General features: G+C 36.9%; 1 pseudogene; it reads left to right on the top strand.

Annotated features, from left to right (window-relative positions):
- Positions 1-2,652: 2,652 nt before the first annotated feature.
- The window catches only part of LOC101588718, a 33,470-nt pseudogene continuing 14,351 nt past the window's right edge, over positions 2,653-21,771 (top strand).

Genomic DNA, 21,771 nt, shown 5'->3' with positions numbered 1-21,771 from the left:
ACAGGATCTCAGGATAAATCCTGAGGGGATTTCACTGACCTTATCAGACCCAAAAGCTACAACTCTTGTTGCATAGGTGCTGCTTTACCTTGGTCTTAACCATCCAGCAGAAAAGTATAAAAATGAAATATAAGAAGTAAAGCCATGCTGTTATGCTGAGCTGTAGGGTACTCAGGTCAACGATTTCTGACATTGCCAGTCAAGTGGAAGACCCAATACTATTATGGGCTACTGGACTCTTTTAGAATATTTTGCTGAGTTTGCACACTTATAATATTCAAATAACGGACCTTAACAAAGAAAGGGTATACAGATGTATGTCCATTTTGCATCTGTGCATTCAAAGTGGTTAGGATAGATATATAGTTACATTCTCTTAATGAATAGAGTGATTTGTTCTAATGGTGTTTGTAAATAGAATATCATGTCCACATCTTGTACAGCAATTAACCACTAGGAAGATGGTATGCAATGTGTGAATTATTGACACTGTCCTACCAATTTGATTTGAAACTGTCTCGTTGCTATTTGTTTATCAATAAAATTATGGAAAAACAAATAAATAAATAAATTTTTAAAATAAAATGGTAATAGAAAAAACAGCATTAGAAATGATACAACATTTCACTAAACAAAATAATAGGAATTCAACAGTTGTTTTTTTATTGTATGATGTTATCAAACTCCTGCTGTGTGGGGTTCAATATGGCTTCCACTAGGTGTTTCATTTTATAAGAAGCTACCAAATAGATCTCCAGAATTATTGTCTTTTATTTTCTTTTCCATTATTCCATATCAATTCCATTATTCCTCATCAATACTTAGAATTAGCAATCTTTATATTTTCATCCATCTTGGTAATTCTGTACTAGGGTCTCATTATGATTTTAGTTTATTGAACACCTTTTCATAGGTTTAGGATATACCTCTTTTAGTGAAATTTGTGTTCAAATCTTTTGCCTATTTAAGTTCAGCTTAACCTTTTTTGATTTATAAGAACTCTTTAGATATTCTACTTACTTATCTTTTGTCTTTTTCAGTCTGTAGCCTCCTTTTTTACTTCTTTACAGTGTCATTTCATAAGCAGAATATTTTAGTTTTTACAAAGTTCACTTCATCTTTTTTTCTTGTCCAAATAATGAATTGTGTTTTAAGAAATAATTATATAGTCCAAGGTTATAATAGTGCATTCTATTGTTTGCTTCTAAAAAATTTATATTTTTATCTTTTGTATTCATGCTTCTACTAAAATTGTCTTTCCTCTAATTTTGGTACATGCAAAATAATCCTCAGGTGGTATTTAAAGTCATAGGAATGGACTAGACCACAAAGAGATAGTATAAAGAGATGGGGGGAATAACATATGCTCATCAGATTTCAAATTTGTAGTAGGATTTTTTTGCTATTGTTGTCTTTTAGAGACAGGGCCTCACTATGCGGTATAGGCTGGACCTGAGCTTATTTGGTAGCCTAGGCTGGTCTTCAACTTGCAACGATTCTGCCTCAGCCTCACTAGTGCTGGGATTGCAAGCATGAGCCAGCATGCCCGGCCAAGGACTTCAATATCCCAAATTAGGCTTAAATTTATAGTCTTTCTGCCTTAGCTTTCTAACATTTTGGGATTTCAGGCATTTGCCACAATGCCCAGATTTTTTTTTTTTGCCCAAATTTTTTTAAAAATCTTTTTTGCTAAGACTAATGCAGTTGTGTGTATATTTTTTAAAATTTCTTTACTGAGAGCAATGTTACAAATAGGAACTTCTAAGCACAAAAAGAAAGGTTTACAATTCCATAAATATTATTGCAAGAGCTATATATTCATCAGGAATAGAAATAAAATGTTTACTGTACATTGAGACAAAAATTAATTCCACATGGATTGTGGATCTTAACATCAGCAACATTAACAAATCATACAAGTTGGACCAATGAGATAGCTCAGCAGTATGAGCACCTGCCTGGCAAGCGCAAGATCATGAGTTTGACCCCTAGTAATGAAAAACATATCATAAGTAACAGGGTGTGATGGCACCAAGCCTGCAACTGTAATACTCAGGAAGTCTGTCAGAAGGGTTATAAGGTTCTAAGGCTGGTGTAGAGAGTGAGCCACTCCCTCAAAAATCACCACCTCTCCTTCCCCAATAAAAAAATAATCATATAAGCAAGCCATATGCCATGGGCACCCCAGTAATCCCAGCTAGCTGAGAATCTAAAGCAAAAGAATTATGAGTTCATGGCCAATCTGGGCAACATACTATGACTCCATCTCAAAAATAAAGAAACAAATGAAAAGAAATCATACATGTATTGAAAGCAAATATAGGGAATTTGTCTATGACTTTTGATGAATATCTAATGCAAGTGCAAAAGAATGACAAATTAGTCATGTAGAAGTTGTTCTTTGCATGATCTTATAAGCAAAGTTAAAAGAAAAGTGTATCAAAAAAATAACATAACAGTTTGGGGAGGTTGTATGAAGGCAAAACATTTTTGAGATAGTTTTGCTGCATAGTTGAGAACTCCTTATGTAACCCAGGCTGGCTCTAAGCTCATAGTGATTCACCTGCCTCAGCCTCCCAAGGTATGTACCACACCAAGCACAGCCAGGTGAGGAAAAATTTATAGTAAAGAAAACACCTATTATGTGCCAAAATGGATACCTGGGTACATTGGTAGTGAATATTTAAACAGATATATTCTGGCAAGGAAGTGTACGACAGTAGTCCCAGTTACTCTGGAGACTGAGGCAAAAGCATCCCTGGAGTCCAGGAGTTTATGGCTGGCTGGTGCAACATAATTAGTTCTTGTATCAAATAATTTTTTATAATCGTTTGAAGGACAATATTCACTGGCGTGCAAACTTTCAATCTAGAAATTCCATACCTACATATATACTTTAGAAATAAATAAATGCATGAAAAGACATATTTCGTGAAGGAGATACTAGAAAATATAGATAAATGGTTTTAAATGTTATAGACTAATCATATCATGTAGTACTGTATTTCATTGGATCTAATATGGCATCAGTCATAAGACCTATCACTATTTTCCACTAATAAGAACAAAACTGAGAATCACACTATGACACAATGCTTTTCTACACAGAATTTATATTTTATATTCAGTGAAAGAGCTTTTTTAAACCTATTTCATGCTATATTTGCAAATCATCATCCACTGTAATCAAAAAAAGGAAAAGTAAGGAAGTAAATAGGCAAAGGTAGTCTTAAAATAACTTCACACTGATAGCCTCACTCTTCTGATTGCTTCTGATTCAGAGTGATCCATGGTGTATTTCCTCCCCCTCAGCTTGTCCTCTGTGACATGCAAATCATTCATGACAGAGAATGTTGTTAAAAAGTGTTTTGTTTTGTTTTGTTTTGTTTTGTTTTGTTGCTATACAATGTACCCACACCCATTCTCAGGTTTTGATGCACATGAAAAGTCAATCATAAGAGATTTCCACACTAAGATGTGAAATATGTATTTGAAGTTGAGGAGTAGCTCAGTGGCAGAATATTTGCTTATCCTGTGCAAAGCCCCCCCGCTTTTTTTTTTTGTAGAACCGGGGATTGAACTCAGGTCCTGCATTTGGTATCTAGCACCGAACAAAAATTGATTAAATATTATATATATATATATATATATATATATATATATCACCTCTCCTGCACATATTAAACAAAATATCAATTTGTAAAAAAAACCCACATACAACTTGGTTCCATTTATGAATAAAAAACCCCTAAATGTTTCTGTAGCAGATATTGCAGATGGCCACTCCAGAGACATTCATAATCATCTCATCTTTTTAACCGCCAACAACTTTATCACAATAAAATTTATACACATGTAAGTCACCCATTGCAAGTATATAGCTCAAGACATTTTTTAGTAAATTTATACTGTTATGCAGTCATGACTATAATCCAGTTTAAAAGTGTTCCCAAGGAGACAAGTGGTAGTGGTAGGTGCAGGTCTTCTTGCGGTGCTGGTTCATGCTGTAACCCTTGCTGGAGCTGCCTGTAGGTCTGCCTGGGAGCTCAGACAGCTGCAAATACAGCTCCCTAAATCTCAAAATTTGCTATTTACTGATGGGATCCAAATAAGACTAGATGACCTCATAACAGACTTATAAAGTTGATCTCCATAAATGTGATCCATGGCATTGGATGTTTGAATCAAGATCAAAAATAAAACTGATTATACCTGCCCTTCCCAAGATCATACAGAGAAGGGATCTGTGGTGCATGTGCAAGAAACACTGATGGAGGCAACACTGTAGGTTGCACCCAGAGGATGGACACTATGATCAAAAGAGTTGAGACAGAAGATAGTGTGGGTAACATCCTGGCCTCAGGTTTACAACAGATAAAATACTTTCCAACTCGTAGACACCACAAACACACCCTGCCCTAACCATCACCCTACCTTAATCATCTTGTATTGCCCAGACATCTTGGCATGAGCTTAAGAGTTATGCTCTTGTCCTCATCATACTGTACTTCCTTGACATCTGGCATGAACACAAGGAGCACATGCTCTAGCTGCTTTAGAGTAAACAAAGATAATTCCATGGTTTTTATATTATTAGCATTATGGTGTTGATTCCCTTGGTAGGCTTTGACAGTCAAGCTAGTTCTGACTGTGCTCATATAAGTTCAAAAATTCCCTCCCAACTGGAGGTGAAGCTGACAACTGACTGGATAGAACCCCATTAGGTACTACTCCAAAGCCCAACACTCAGGAACGGTCTTATTAAAACAAAATGAGATTGGGCTGTTCTGAGTCAAGGCTGCCCTTGAGCTTTTTGATCAGTCTGCTTGTACTTTGTGGAGTGTATTGTCCCTTTAATAAAACCTCTGCTTTTCTTACTATTTCTAGAGACTTGGTCAATTCTTTGCTGGAGATATTAAGAGGCTAGATGTCAGGGTTACCTATCCAGTAGCAAAGTCTCAAAAATCAACCCTCTTCTGCATATGTAAGTAATAAAGGATCTGGTTCCCAATTTGCTTAATTTCTATGCACAGCACTACTCTACTGAGCTGTATTTGAAGAAGAATGGATTTTAGGAAGGCAAGTAACTGTATCTGCAGTCCACAGATGCTTGTGGGAAACTGGATGCGCTGTACAGTGTGCATCCTCTTTGCCTCCTGCAGCACAATATGCCCCAGCTACTGGCACAACAGGGACAAGTACCTTGAGCCTACAGTTCTTATGCAGGCTGATTGCTCGATGACTGATTGCACTGACTTACTGAGAACTTACAGAGAAGTAGTTGGCCAAGATACAAGACCCATCCTCTCTGTACCACCATGATATCATAAATGGCACACAGACTTGTCCTAAGGGTCTGAAACTATTACGGAAGACAACAAGGAAAAGCAGCTACAAGAGAGACACCAAAGGTGTAGGGACAAAGAAGATTTATCAAAATCCAGTGATCACTAAGCAGCTGCTTAGGCAAGTGCAGGGACTGGGGTTCAATCCCCAGCACCATATACTGTGCTGGCCCGCTCCCCCCTCCCAGGGCCAGCTGAGCCAGCCACACACACAAAAAAAAAAAAACCAAAGCCAGTTACCAATATTCTGACGCTGAGTCAAGAAAATAAAATGTTGGTGTCTGTTTGGATTTTACCTCTAGGTTATATACTTTTTAGGTTTCCACAGTAACCACATCACCATATTATCTCATTCTCAGGCATTTTACAAAATAACGTATGAGGCTTACATTTCCCAGACAGTGTTGATCATCTGCTGGTCATGAGATATTGTGGTTTAACATTTACCTTAGTCCTCAATTTTTTTTAGCTATTTGTTTTTATCTTTCTGACCTTGTTTTTTTTTTTTTTCTCACTGGGTTCATGGTCAGCTACATGGGAAGTGGGTGAGGAAGTGAGTTTATCTACAATTTCAGTGAACTTAAGCAACTTTTAAAATGAAGTTACAAAAGCAAATGGAGACTCTTTTGCCCCATCAAAACCAGGGAAACTATGGCTGAAACAGAAAATGATGACAACCTACAAAGAGAAGAAAATTTCAGTCTAATTATCCCAGTTGAATATAGCTTATGACCAGCTCAGAGCAGAATATAATTTACAACTGATTTGAATTCCTTCAAAGCTCTTCATTTTCCATGAGTACAGGCTGTATAATAAAATGTTAAAGAAAAATGTGTTTCCATCCTCACTGGTGGTGGGGCAAGTGCTCTGGGTGTTATGGGATAGGATTAGGGAGTCTGCAGGGTTCTGGATGAAACTTCAGTGTAGCTTTCAGCTTGTGAAATGACAGGAACTGGTTCCATGTTGAAGGCACATCATCACACCTCAATTTTCCACATATTCCCTTTTATTTTATGATTTTGGTGATCTTTCATTAGTGTCTCTAATGTGCAGGCTCCCACTAGGCAAGAGGGCTGCTTGCATTCCTTTGTCCCCACATTTCTAGGTGCACTGCAGTGAGTACAATAAAGCAAAATCACTGGAGAGGTCAGGGTGGGGTAAGACGAGTTGGTTACACAAGCATGTCCAAAGGTATACGTAGACATAGGGCAGACTGTGACCAATGTCCATGAGTCCATGAATCTTTCTTTAATCCTCTCAATAGTATTCCATAGCTTTTTTTTTTTTTTTTGTAGTAGTAGCAATAGGGAGTGAGTCTAGTGCCTTTGCACCAAGGTACATTCCCAGATCTTTTGAGGCAGGATCTTGCCAAATTGCTAATTTGCTCATGTTGGGCTTGAACTTGCAATCCTCTAATCTCAGCCTCTAGGAGTATTGGAATTATAGGCATGTACCACCATGTCTGGCACCCATAGCCTTTTATAATTAGCTCTTTTAATACTTTTTTCTTAATTAAAAAATCTTTTATTTATTTATTTGGTACAGGGTCTCACTACATACTTCAGACTCATAGTGATCCTCCTGTCTTACCCTCCCTGGTGCTGGAATTACAGGCGTGTGCCACCAAGCCCGGTTTCAGTGGCCAGCACAGCATGCAGTACTGGGGATCAAACCCTGGTCCTTGCAATTGACAGGCAGAAGCTTACACCACCAAGCTATCTCTGCAGTCCTCTTTAAATGTTTCATCACTGCCAGTTTAGTTATCAGTAATTTCTACCAGACTGCAAGTTCAGGGGGCAGCGGGAGGGAACTTCAGTCTTATCCAGAATTAAATTCTCAGCTCTAATACAGGTCCTAGCACAACTTCATAAAAATGTGACTGTTGACTATCCTTTTTGCAAAGGGTTGTCATATAAAGAAGAACAAGACTTCAGACTTACTTTCTTGGAGCTTTTACACTTTTATATCTAGAGGCATATACTTATGCAAATATACTGTTTGGTATATGTGTAGTTTTTCACTTTGTTTTTTATTAAGAAAAGGGATCACACTAAAAATTGTTATATACTCTTTTTATGTCACAATAAAACATGGGAATGTTTACATACAATTTTATCAGAATTTTTTACTTGTTAATTTTTCCTTTTAAAATTCTACTTTAGTAAAAATATGGCAGAGATAGTTTAGCAACATAAGCACTTGCCTGGGAAGCACAAGGTCCTGAATTCAATTCCTGGTGTGGCTAAAAAATAAACAAATAAATACCATCTAATTTTGTTTTCAAATTCAGAAGATTTTGCTGCACAGGCACAATCTGTTGAATTTTTCTAAAAAAAAAAAAATCAACACTAGGAAATTAAAACTATTTAGAAAACACAAATTGGGGGCTGGGAAGATAGGTCAGTAGAGTAAGTGCCTGCCTGGCAAGCGCAGAGTTCAATCCCCAGTATCACCAAACCAAAAAAAAGAAAAGAAAAAAAGAAAAAGAAAACACAAAATTTAAAAGTAAGAGCATGTGGCTCCTTCCAGAGAGAAAGTTTCATACATTTATTAATATATAATTTATTTAGATTTTTCTTTTAATTTAAAAGCTAACACAGGGCTGCCGGTTAGCTCAGTTGTTTAAGCTCCTGCTCATATAAATACAGTCAGGTGCAGGTTACCGTGGTTGGATCCCCTCCTCCACCTGAGTTACCAGACCCGCCCTTAAGGCAGCCTGAATCAGCCAAAACAAAAAAAACAAAGCAACAACAACACCAAAAAAAACCATTCTCAACTTATAGCATACCCATCTCTGACAAAACTAAACAAAAAAGAGGGATATAAATGAAGGACCATTTTGTATTTGTATATACAAAATAGTTAGGACAGATATACAGCTACTTTCTCTTAATTCAATGAGAAGAAAGATTTGTACTAATAGTGTTTGGGCAAGATATCCTGCCCGCTTCTTGTACTATGAGTAACTACTACAAAGACAACAATATGTAATGTATTAATTATTGTCACTGTCCTACTAATTATAAACTGTCTCATTGCCATTTGCTTTCTCAATAAAACTAATTTTTAAAAAACAGCTAACACAAATGTCTTCCTGACATTCCTTCACATGTTCTTTTCCTTATTAATACATCTTGGCAACTTTTCTTGTTAGTACCTATAAAATTATAGTGTCCTTTGCTTTTCAATAGATTAAAAATATTTTAGAATGTGTAATGCACAGTACAACCATTTACTATGTACAAGACACATTTCACAGAACCACACTCACTGATGTCCTCTAGTGTTCATTTACTAGTCCTCTAACAATAAGCATTTATGTTACTTTCTTTTTTTTTTAAAATATTCCCTTTTTCTCTTATTTATTTATGTGTGCGTGCGTGTGTGTGTGTGTGTGTCCAGCTCAGCCCACCAGGGGGCGGGGCTGGCTGGCATGTGGTGCTGGGGGACTGAACCGCGGTCCCTGTGCTTTGCTAAGTTTGTTCTAAGTAGGTGCTTTAGACCACTGAGCCATCTCACCAGCCCTTATGTTACTTTCAATGCTCCTGCTCTACAAATATGGCCCATTCTATATGTACTTGTTCATATCTCTGTAAGAATATTTTTGCAGATTTCTTAAACTGGAATTTTTGAGTTAAGGGATTTACTCACTGACATCATTTAAAATTTTGATGGTCACTGTCCAATTTCCCTCTCCAAAAGCTGTAGCAATGTGTACTCTTACAAAAAGTATACCAATGCTTTCATTTCCCATGCTGGGTGTTATCAATTCTTAAAATGTTTGTTTGCATGGATAAGTAAAATGATACCTCATTATTTTAAGTTGTGTTTCTCTAGTTACTGGTAAGGACATTTCATAACTTTGATGATCATTTGGATTTCTTTTTCAAGTCCATTTTGAGGGTTAGTTTTTGGTTGCATGAGGGGTGTGTGTGTGTGTGTGTGTGTGTGTGTGTGTGTGTGTGTTTGGTAGTAACGAAGGCTGAATCCTTGGCTTTTGCCCTTCACCACACCCTAGTTTTTTATTTTGAGACAGGGTTTCCCTATGTCACTAAGTTGTGCAGATTGGACTCAGATTTGTTGTAATCCTTCTCTTTCAGTCTCCCAGAGCACTGGGATTACAGGAATGTATAACTATGTCCAACATATATGTGTATTTTTATAATCTTGTATTTATTTTTATCAATCATTTTAAATGCATACAAAAGTTTAATGTTTTTATAAAGTCTAATGGTGAGCGGATTTGGAGATTGTTTACTTTCTTATAAAGACTTTCTATGTTCTCCCCAAGATATTCTTTTATAATTCTGTTTTTAACATTTAGAAATTAGGTTGGAATATAAATAAAACTTTGATTTTCAAATCTATAGCCAATCATCCAACACCATCTACTGAATCATCTTTGCTTTCACTTACTTAAAATGTCACATCCATCCGCTACTGATTTCCTCTTTCTCTGTCTCTGCCTCTCTCTCTCTCTCTTTCTATGTCATATATATATTTTTTTTCCACCAAAAATGTATACCCTTTAGGAAAAGTGCAAAATATCTTAACACTTTAATTCAATAAAGTTAATGAGATAGTTTGGGTTCTAAAATTATAAGAGGTGCTTAAAATGGTGGCCATTAGCTTTCAGATATTTATAAGTATGGGGAACTGCTACTTAAATAACCTTGGTCATTAAGGTTTCTGAACGTGTATTTTCAATTTTTTTGTAAGAACAGCAATATAGTGGGTTTTCTGTGCTATACAACATCCTCTAGGGTCCCCATATGCTAGTAATACTATCTGTTGAAAAACCATCAATCTATTCTTTTTTCTGATATGTGGGTATTTATACATTTTGCAATCTCTCTCTCTCTCTCTCTCTAATATATTTTAAAATATATAATATGCATGATATGTGCAGATCTAGATCTCCTACTGCAAGGTGGGCAATTAGTGGCTCCAGTGCTGGCACTCAGAAGTTCATCACCATTGTTACTCTATGGTCTCCCTTCCCATGGGCTGCTCTCAGCCAGGAGAAGAGAACTGAAAAGAGACTGAAACAAGCCCCTTTCTGGAAGATGAGGGATTCCTCTGACATGTGACTATGGCTCAAGTACTCCTGTTGGTCTTGGTGAAACTGTCCTAGAACTGTAGTGCCCTCTCTTCCTATCACGGTCTGATAGCTTCCCCAGTTCCCTGAACCCATTCCACATTTTTCCTCAAAGACACATATCCCAATAGACATGGGACATCTCACCCTTTCTTGGTTCTGCTTATCAGACAATTGAGGCTACTAAGTAAAAGAGAAATCTTTATCATTTCATTCAACTATTTGTTCTAGGTTTGATATCACAGAATTAATGAAAATCACTTTATATATGGTTTGTCCTCCTTTATCATAGTAGTTTGGGGCTATTCTCATGCATCTACTTTCAAACCAAAGTTGTTTCATAAGTTTCTTTTATAATTAATGCAAACTAAAAATGACAAAGAATAGAGAAGATATGTGAAAAATAAGTGTGTGCATGGGTATATGTGCTATGGTTTGAGTTTTCTCCCAAAGGGTCATGTGTTGGAGTTCGGTTCCAGGGTGCCAATGTTAAGAGGTGATGCAGTGTTTAAGAGGTGGGCCCTAATGGGACCCCATTAGATCACAGGGGGCTTCATGCTCAGAAGGAACTAAGGCAATTCTCATGAGGCCCTGAGTTAGTTTTCATGGGTAGTTTTTTTTTTTAAAAAAAGCTGGCCTGATCTCTCCCCCATCCCTGGCTTTTTGTCTCATGATGTAACCTCTTCTTTTTATGCATACTGCTGCAGTTGCGATGCCACCATGAGACTTTCACCAAAGCTAAGCCAATGCTGTTACAGTGCCTTCAAATCTCTAGAATTGTGAGCTAAGTCTCTATTATAAAGTATTCAGCCTCAGGTATTTTGTTACAATAATAGAAGAGACTCACATGGTGTGTGAATACTTTCCTTCTTCTTGGCGCAGGTTGTACTATAGAATACATAGTCAGCTTTGAGACTATATCATGGAACATTTTAATGTCAATATTTCTAATTTTACTTTATTCTTTTAATTCCTTTTAATAACTTCATAGCATGCTCTTACTCCCTTCCAACACACATTTAAGCAGTTCTATCTTTCATGACAGCACAAACGGTGCAGTAGAAAATAAAAAGAAATTTACCTCTATGTAGGAACAATTGAGACAGTGGCTAGGAAGACCCCTCTCTTTCCTCCTTTGTTTTTCAGTACCAGGGATTAAACTCAGGAGCCTGCACTTGCTAAGCAAGTGCTTATTCTACTGAGCTATCTTCCTGGCCCAGAAGACCCCTTTCTTCATCCTCCTGGGGTAGATTTGAAAAGAGGGGCATGCTTAGTAAGTAGTTGTCATAGGATGAATAATGTACTTATATATTAATTATCTATTATATATTACATTATTATATAATAATGTAATTAAAATGTATGGGAGATAAGTAGGATAAAAAAATATATAAGGACATGAATATCCTAAATGTTAAATTTTCAACTTCCTATTACTTTGTAAAAGAAATCTAAATACAGATGGTCTCTAACTGGCAACGATTGCTTAGAATTTTTTAATTTTGTAATGGTGTGAAAATGATACACATTTAATTAAAATAACACATTGAATTTTGATCTTTTCCCAGGTTAGGGACCTGTATTATGATAGTTTCTCACACAGTGCTGAACAGTTTTGGCCAACTAAAATTCCTAGCCAACCCTGTGATCACAAAGGTAAGCAACCAGTGCTCTTCACTGTATTGTGTTATTTAACTCTAATGTTCAGGAAGTTATTTGTATTAAATATATTTTCAACCTCCAATGTTTCAACTTAGCAGCAGGTTTCTTGGGATCTAACCTAATTATAAGTCATAGAGCATGTATGATAATTATGGTCTTTAGAAATGTATTACTCAGGTTCAACAACAAAGCTAATAAACACAGTATTAGGCTGAAGCCATCTTCGTTTCATATTTAACATTTTATTTTGCTATAGATTCATGTACAGTTTTGAAAAATAATATGAAAATATCTACCTACCCAAGATAGTTTCCTACAATGATGACATCTTACATAACTAGAGTAAAAGATTAAAACCAAGAATTTCACATTGGATTAGTTCACACATTTTCAGATTTTACCACTTTCAAATATAATTTGTGTATACATGTGGGCATGTGAATTTAGCTCTGTGCAATTTTATTGCAAGGGTAAATGTGTATTATCACCACAACAGTTAATATGACTTCTATGTGGTTTGTTTCCTAAGGGTTCATATACAGGAAGCTTGGTCCCTAGTGGGGGCAATGTTGAGAGGTAGTGCAACCATTAGGAAGTGAAGCCTAGTAGAATGTAATTAATCCATCCATCTTCATGTATGGATTAATGTTAGTTACACATGGTGGATTGGATTTTGCAATAATGGATTAGTTCCCCTGAGAGTCAGCTGTTATTTAAAAAACCAGAGCCTAGCCTGGTGCTTCCCATCAATTTCTGCTCATTTCAGTCATGACTGACTAATCTCTCTCTCTCTCTCTTTCTCTCTGATGTCATCACCATGAGAGTTTCACCAGATCTAAGCAGATGCTGACATCACTCTTTTCTTTACAAACTATTACAGCCTCAGGTATTTTGTCATAGTCACACATAATGGACTAATACATATGATAGATGAGTGGATGAATGGATAAATTACTATTGAAGTTGAATGACATAATTATAGAAGCCACAAAAATTCCATAAAATGCTGTCTGCCAGATGGAAACCCAGTGAGACTATGGTGTTTCAGTGCAAGTTTAAAGGCCTGAGTCTGAAGGAGTGGGTGGTGATGGTCCTAAAGTTCAAAGGCCCATGGATCAGGAGCTCTAAAGGTCAAGATGTGTTTGGTGTCTCAGCTCAAGAGAAAGAGAGGGGCTGGGGAGATAGCTCAGTAGAATAAGTGCTTGCCTGGCAAATGCAAGGGCCTGAGTTCAATCCCTGGTTCTGCACCAAAAAAGGAAAAGAGAGAGAGAGAGAGAGAGAGAGAGAGAGAGAGAGAGAGAGAGAGAGAGAGAGAGAGAGAGAAAGAGGATTCTCCCTTTCCAACTTTTTGCTCTACTTGGACCCTCAGTGGATTCGATGATGCCAACTTCCATTGGCAAGAACAAGTTTCTCCTCATCTAGTGATTCAAATTCTAATCTCTTCTAGAAACTCTCTTAACACATGCAGAAATAATGTTTTAACAACTACCTGGGGGGTCCCTTATCCCAGTCAAGTTGACACATAAAATTAACCATCCCAAGTTCAGTCATAGGACCCCTCCTACTTAGCTTCATAGCCACAGCTCCTTTATAGCTCCTACCATTCTTCTCCTGGGACTGCTAATCAGTTCTCTGTTGCTATATTCTTTTCCATTTTGAGATTATATGAAAGGAATCATATAATATCCTTTTGTGATTGGCTATCCATGTCATAATTCTCCTGAGATGCATCTAAGTTAGTTTATGTATCAATAGTACATTTCTTGTTACTGCTGAGTAGGATTCAGTGACATAGAGGAACCACAGCTTCCTGAACCATTCAACTACTCAAGGATGTTTGGGTTATTTACCAAATGTTTGCTTGAGGCTATTTTGAATAAAACTACAGCGAATATCTTTGCACATTATTGTTCTGCTACTAAGATTGACCTTTTTGCACTAAGCTACATCATCCACCCTTTAAATTTTTTTTTTTTTAATTTTGAGACTGGTACTCCCTGAGTCACTTAGTTGCTTACCTGGGCTCAAACTTGTTATCATCTTGCCTAAGTTTCCCAGAGGGCTTTACAGGTGTGCAACACCATCTCTAATTCTTATACAGGTTTTTGTGTGAATGTAATTTTTATTTCTTTGGAAATTTTTACTTATTTTGAAATATTTTGTAACCAGAGCCAGATAAAGGGGAGGAACAGAAGAGATACCTTGGATAGCACTCTATAAAGAAAACTAAAATGTCTTTGGAGAGTTTTGAAGAAAAGTTGTATTTTTGTTGTTAGGGAGACAGGCTGTCACTGTGTAGTTCAGGCTGGTCATACTCATTAGGTAGCCCAGGCTTGCCTGGAGCTCACAGCAATCCTCCTTCCTCAGCCATGTAAGTTCTGGGACTACAGGTGTGTCACCAAGCCTGGCTAAAACAATATTTGTTAAACTCCTCTTGAGAAGTATACCATAGCATAAGTGGTTAGAGCAAGTATTTGATAAAGACTTAAGCTTCTTTCTTAGTAGAATGCTTTAGCTTACTGAAGGCATGTTGTTTTGCTGTGTGGTGTCTATTAAATAAAATTTATTGGATGCCATTGGTTTGCACTGAGCTCTTGCACTAACCCCAATAGACTGAATCAAGATGTAAACATAACCCAGACACAGTACAAGGGTGCACCTCTGTCAGTACAGATATACCTGGGAGGTTGGTGGAGAAAGATCACAAATTTGAGGCCAGACCAGAAAACATTTTGAGACCCTTTTCTCAAAATAAAATGTTAAAAAAGGGCTGTGGACATACCTCAGCAGTAGAGTACTTGCCCAACATGTGTTAGGCTCCCTTTGTGGGCTCCAGTCTTCCTCAGGGTGCCCTGAAGATTGTAAATTTCTCTCCGGTAGGATTCTGTTCCTAACTACTTATATATGTTTCATAGCTCAACTAAATGTAAACTACCATAACTGAGAATGGATTTAATACACCTACCAACCAGCTTAGCAATACTACATTCTGCAGTACGAGCTGTTTGGTCTATGAATCTGTGGCTGGCTGAGAGCTAAGGTCTGTTGTCCCTTCCTCCGTCTCAGAATATCATACCACATCATAGCCTGCGAAATATCAAATTTAAAGTACAGTTTCTACAGAGCACATATTGCTTTCAGAACACTGTGCATTTGAAATATAGTAAGTTAAACCATTTTAGGTTGGAGAATGTTTTATTATAGTGGCTAGGAATACCAGTCAAAAAATATGCTTAAGTAACAAATTACTTAATCGCTGTTTCTGAGTCCATAAAACATGACTTAGTAGTAGCTCCTTTGTTTTTTTTTTTTTAAAAGTAAATACACTGATTCATGTAAAGATCTTAGAGCAGTGTGTACACCATACTAAGTACTTGATGGTGATAAGCTTTTATCTCAAAGCGGTAGCGTCTTCATCATTGTGAAATTTTTGTTTATTTAAAACATGTTTAAATAGGTTTAAATGAGGAACTCAGTCTTTTGCAAATGAAAAGAGGCCCAGACCTGGATGGAGGGAGGAAGGAAGAGAGAGGAGGAGAAGTAAAAGTATTTAAGATGTGTTATGTACATGTACCAACTTTCCACAATGTAATTATTACATACAAAAACATATACTAATAAAAATTTTGTAAAAAACAAATTAAAATACTTTTAGTACTTGAAATTGAACCCAGGTCCTTTGCCTTGACCTATACTCCCACCCCTTTTAAATTTTGATAGTGTCTAAGTCATTCATTTGCCTGAGGTGGGCTGGAACTAGGGATCCTCCATAAACAAGTACAATTTGTAAGGGCTGAGGGTTCAATCCCCAGGGCCTGCCATGCCAGACTCACCTCCAGGGTGCGCTGAGACGGCGATTGAGACTGGGCATGGTGAAGCACCCCTGTAATCCTAGCACTTGGGAGGCTCTGAAATAAGAGAATCACTATAAGTCTGATCAATAGTGAGACCTTGAACACCCTGTAAACCCGTCCCTAAAATACAGGGAAAATAAGTACAATTTGGTATGTATTCATAGACTCTTCATCTATTCCTTAAACTTTATTAAATATGATCTTGAAAAAGTACTTATTTTCTATTTATCTACCACAAGTGCTAAAGTTTAGAAAAGTTTTTCCTAATTCTAATATATTTGATACAGGGTCTCACTACACAGCTCAGACTCCTAGAGATCTTCCTGTTTCAGCCTCCCCAGCACTGGGATTACAGGCATGCAGGCATGCGCCACCATGCCCAGTCTTGGGGGGCAGGCTAGGCACACCTAGGGCAGGGACAGCATGGCATGCAGTACTGGTGATTGAACCTGGGTCCTTGAGCTTGCCTAGGCAGGTGCCTTGACTGTTGAGCTATCTCTGTAGCCTCAAATTTCTCCTAATTCTGCAAATATAATTTGGTATGCTACTATTTTTGTAGGAAAACCAATAAAAATAGTACTCTGTTCCCTGGAAAAATGCATAGTTTGAGAACTTTCCTTATTGTATGAATATAAAGTTTGTTTAAAGTCTTTGATTTTTAAATACTATGAATATTATTTATGTTTGATTAGAACTTCAGGTAATGTGATGTGATATGTGTGCCTATTTCTTCCCATGTGAATATTATCTTGAAATAGCTTTAAGAAGTCAATAATACCTATTTTTTAAAATATAATCTAATTTTTAAATGTTTTTTATCATATTCTGTAGGGACTTAAAGTTCAACATATCAATACTTGATGAAAAATACCTGTTCCTTATTATGCCTAAGATGTTTGAAATGCAGTGAGATAGTCAGGCTAAGATTGATAGCCCAAATCGTTTGATAATAACAATAAGCTTTTCTTCTGGATGGTTAACAACCTAAGTTTGCAGACCAAAATTAGAGAAAAAGGAGGGATACAAGGAAAGCCAACATTTTGGCCCTAGCCTTCTAAGGTCAATTAAGACTCAGGACATATGAGAACTTGTACTGTAACGTCATGTACCTCGGTAGTGTCCCAAATTTTCTGATCAAGAAGATTATGAGGCCAAAGAGGAAAGTGATCGATGACGTAGAGTGGGCCTAAGGAGAGTCACATGGGGAGAAGACACTCTCTCAGGCTTTCACAGAGAGCACATTGGCCAAGCATTGGCCGTGACTCATCCACATGGCTGCACTGATAAAGGTTCTACAATCTGAGGTACAGGATCTCAGGATAAATCCTGAGGGCATTTCACTGACCTTCTCAGACCCAAAAGCTACAACTCTTGTTGCATAGGTCCTGCTTTACCTTGGTCTTAACCATCCAGTAGAAAAGTATGAAGTCGAAATATAAGAAATAAAGCCATGCTGTTAAGTTGAGCTGTGGGGGACTCAGGTCAATAATTTCTGACATTGCCAGTTAAACAGAAGACCCAATGCTATTATGGGCTACTGGACTCTTTTAGAATATTTTGCTGAGTTTACACACCTATAATATTCAATAACGGAACTTAGAAAAAATGGGGCATACCGATGAATGTCCATTTTGTATCTGTGTATTCAAAGAGGTTGGGATAGATATATAGTTGCATTCTCTTAATGAATAGAATGATTTGTTCTAATGGTGTTTGTAAATAGGATCACAAGTCTGCATCTTGACAGCAATTAACCACTAAGAAGAATATATGCAGTGTATTATTTGTTGAAACTGTACTTCCGATTTGATTAGAAACTGTCTCATTGCTATCTGTTTATCAATAAAACTTTGAAAAAAAAAGAAGTCAATAATAGATTTAATCGTTCCAAGTGATTTCTTTGAAACATATACCTAATGAATTGATATATGTTCATCCAAAAAGAAAAATAACTTAAAATGTTTATTTTTATCATATAACTGCTTATTAATGTGAATTGAAGAAAGTCTTTTATATTCTAGAATAATAAAAAAAAATTAAAAATAAAAATAAAAAAAGAGGCCGGGGAGATGGCTCAGTAGCAAGAACAAGGGCCTGAGTTCAATCCCCGGTTCTGCAAAAAAAATAAAAATAAATAAATAAATAAATAAATAAATAAATATTCTAGAATAATAATTTCTAGAAGTGAAATGCAGCCACTTAAACTTTTAAGTGAATAAACTATTTAGTATGCCTGGTGATTGACCTTGTTACCTATGTATGACTCTTCAGGCTAAGGTGGGGTGCTTAATTCCCTGTGCCATTTATAAATGCTAACAACCTTGGGGAAAGAAGCAAAAAACAAGTCGGACTGAAAGAGATTTAAAGAGATGCTGAAGCTCTTAGAAATATTGATTAGAAGAATTTTTAACAGATGTTCTTTCTTCACCTTTGATTTCTTTGCTTCACTAATTCTGACAGCTATTTGAACATAATCAAAAATATTTTAAAATGTCTTAGTGTCAGGTGTGGGTAAATATACCAGATATAGATGCTTTGTGAAGATAAAAAGGATATACTTTAAAAGTAGGTACAATCTGTTTACTTTGTAAACATGCTTGTGCAACTTGCAGGGACTTGAAATATTGATGACTATGTAAAATACTCTCAAAACTGGGTTAACAGGGTTTTTAAGTGAAAAACTAAATTATATGATTCCCAAGAGAAGCCAGGAAAAACTCAGGCTGCTACTATCTTAGATATGTGCTAATTTGGCTATTGTCAGTCTGAGGAGGGAGCTACTGAAAAATTATTGCCATGCGTGGTTTGCGTTTAGCAGTGTTTTTCTTTTTTGTTGTTGCAGTTTTGTATTGTTTTCCAAGCTAGACTTAAAATTCCACTATAGGGAATATTTAATCATAACATCAACAAAGAAGGCTATATTAGGTTAGCATTCTCCAAATAACCTAATTGGCATATGAACCTCATAAAAGGCATTACCCTTATTTATTAATATGCTTTGTACAAGAATCTTGTGATGAAGTAATTAAATAATTTCCACATAAGAGTTCATAGAACCACACACATAAAAGATAGCTGTGTGAAGTGAGGGGTATGTTAATTTTTTTGGCCACATTATTTATTTCACTTTGTATATGGATATCAGAACTTTATGTCTTATACCTTAAATATATATCATTTTAAAAAGAGTTAAAATGTATACTGCATTGAGGAGAGTTGTAAGTTCAGGAAACAATCATGGAAAAAGTCTAGCTTTATAATGTGTCTGAGAAACATTTCTGCTATAATCATTGTTATTTTTGCATGTAAAATAGTGTCTTTGAAAAGGAATATAATATTATAAGCACTTCCTGCCTTAACTGGAGATAGTCAGTGAGTAAAATAGTCTTGTATACTGGTTCAATTAACTATATAGAATCTCTAAAGTCATAACACCTATTTAAATATTATCAGATTGTTGAGTAAATTTGATTTTCATTAATATAATAAATTGATTGGTTTTTCTAAGTTAAACAAAAACAGGTATTATAATCAAAAGACTAATAAAAGATAACTGTTGAAATAAAAGTACTCTCGCACATAGAATTTGGCACCAAGGAAGTTTTTAGTTAATGTCTATTTGCTTCGTGTCTTCTACATTATACTATAATTCTTTTCTTTTCCTCAAGGAATACTTTTTAAAATATTTTTTATTCATTTTAATGAGGAAAAAATAGCAATGAAACAGTTTCAAAACAGGTTGGTAGGACAGTTACAATAATTGATACATTGCATATTGTTGTCTTTGTAGTAGTTATTCAGAGGACAAGATGCAGACACGATATTTTGTCTAAAACAATATTATTATAAACCCTCTCTCTCTCTCTCTCTCTCTCTCTCTCTCTCTCTCTCTCTCCCAGGGATTGAACTCAGAACCAAGAGTTTGCCAGGCAGTTACTTATGTCACTGAGCTATCTCCCCAAAACTACAAACCTTTTTTCTCAATGAATGAACTAAGAGAAAACAGCTGTATATCTATACTATCTTGTAGATCGATCGATCGATAGATAGTTGGATTTTTATAACAAAACAGTACTTTATTTATGTCCCCCTTTTTTGTTTTTTTTTTTTTTTTTGTCATAGTTGAGTGTTTCACTGCAGTTAGAGAAACTGTATTTGGAGAAATCTTTAAAGGACCTTTTCGTATTTGATGCCAGATCAAAGATTGTACATACTTGAATTCAGCAAACTAACTCAATATACACCAATAGATCATAATAGCAGTGAGTTATCAGCACAACTGGCAATTGTCAGAAGTTGTTGACATGAGCGTTTTACAGCTCAGCATATTAATATAGCTTTCCTTTTTTTTTTTTTTTTGTATTTTAGGACAGGGTGTACAGGGTGTACAGGGTCTCACTGCATAGGTCAGGCTCATAGTGATCCTCCTATTTACAGCCTCCCAAGTGCTGGGATTACAGGCTCACACCACCATACTCTGTCTCAATTGCCCTCTCAGTGTGTCCTGGGTGCACAGCCTGCACAGCAGCAATCGAAGTCCCAGCTCCTGTGTCTTATAGCTTTACTTTTGTTACCTTATGGTAACTTTTCTGCTGGATGGTTAAGACCAAGTTAAAGACCTATATAACTAAAAATGTAACTTTTGCTATCTGACAAGGTCATGCAAATCACCTCAGGGGGCTGGCCAAATAGCTTCAGGGATTAAAGCACCTGGAAGCAGGGTCCAGGGGTTCAATCCCAAGCCTGCCATGCCATCCCCACCTCTGGGGCGCACCAAGACAGAAACTGAGTCTGGGCATGGTGATGCTCATCTGTAATCCCAGTTCTTGGGAGGCTGTAAACAAGTGGATCACTATGAGTCCAATCTAGGAGGGAGACCCTGAACACCCTGTAGACCCTTCCCTAAAAAACACAAAATAAATAAATAAATAAGGCTCAACCCTGGAGCTTCCAGTCACTGTCTGTCCTGCTGGGATTCCTGGAGCCCTGTCCCTGTCACCTGAGTCTGCACATGACCAAGATAAGCAAGACCAATATAACAAGAAATGTAACTTTTGAAAACTCCCAAGTCTGACATGTAAGTCAGAGGACCCAGGCCACCAGATCCTGAATTAACTCAGAGCGCAGGCCCGGTGTGTGAATGAGACTGCCTGGGGACCACTCGATCCTCATTTGACCCGGAGTGCAGGCCCAGTGCAGAAACCTTCAGTAGAACTCCCGGCAAAGAGGCTAGAGGCAAAACCCACCCGGCTGATTAAGGAGCAGAACATCTTGCCAGAGTGACACAAAGGGCTCAACTCTAACAGCTGCTGTAGAAAGAAGTGGAGCACAGCAGCCAGATCCAAGCAACACCCACCTGGAGGAATCGGAACTTCGTAGATCTGGACCTGGTGCTAAGGTAATAACTCTATCTAAGCTCTACACCAAAGGTTAGAAAACAGTGGTATACAAAATGACAAAGAGAAGGAACAAAATGCAGTCTCAGGTCCCGAGTCCACCCAGTACAAATGCAGAAGACACTAGCATTGAGGAAAGTGGAAATCACACACCAGAAATCTCTGAAATAATAGCGTTGACAGTAAATAAACAACTGCAGAAAAGTATAGAAGAAATCAGATCAGAAATAATTTCTGAATTTAAAAATGTAGTGAAGGGGCTGGTGAGATGGCTCAGTGGTCTAAGGCACCTACTTAGAACAAGCTAAGCTAAGCTAAGCAAAACACAGGGACCTTGGTTCAATCCCCCAGCACCACATGCCAGCCAGCCCTGCCCCCTGGTGGGCTGAGCTGGCCACACACACACTAAATAAATA

This window comes from Octodon degus, unplaced genomic scaffold (assembly GCF_000260255.1).
Source record: "Octodon degus isolate 3935 unplaced genomic scaffold, OctDeg1.0 scaffold00221, whole genome shotgun sequence".
NCBI lineage: Eukaryota > Metazoa > Chordata > Mammalia > Rodentia > Octodontidae > Octodon > Octodon degus.
The sequence above is the reverse complement of the archived record's forward strand: the minus strand, read 5'-3'. Positions and strand labels throughout refer to the sequence as shown.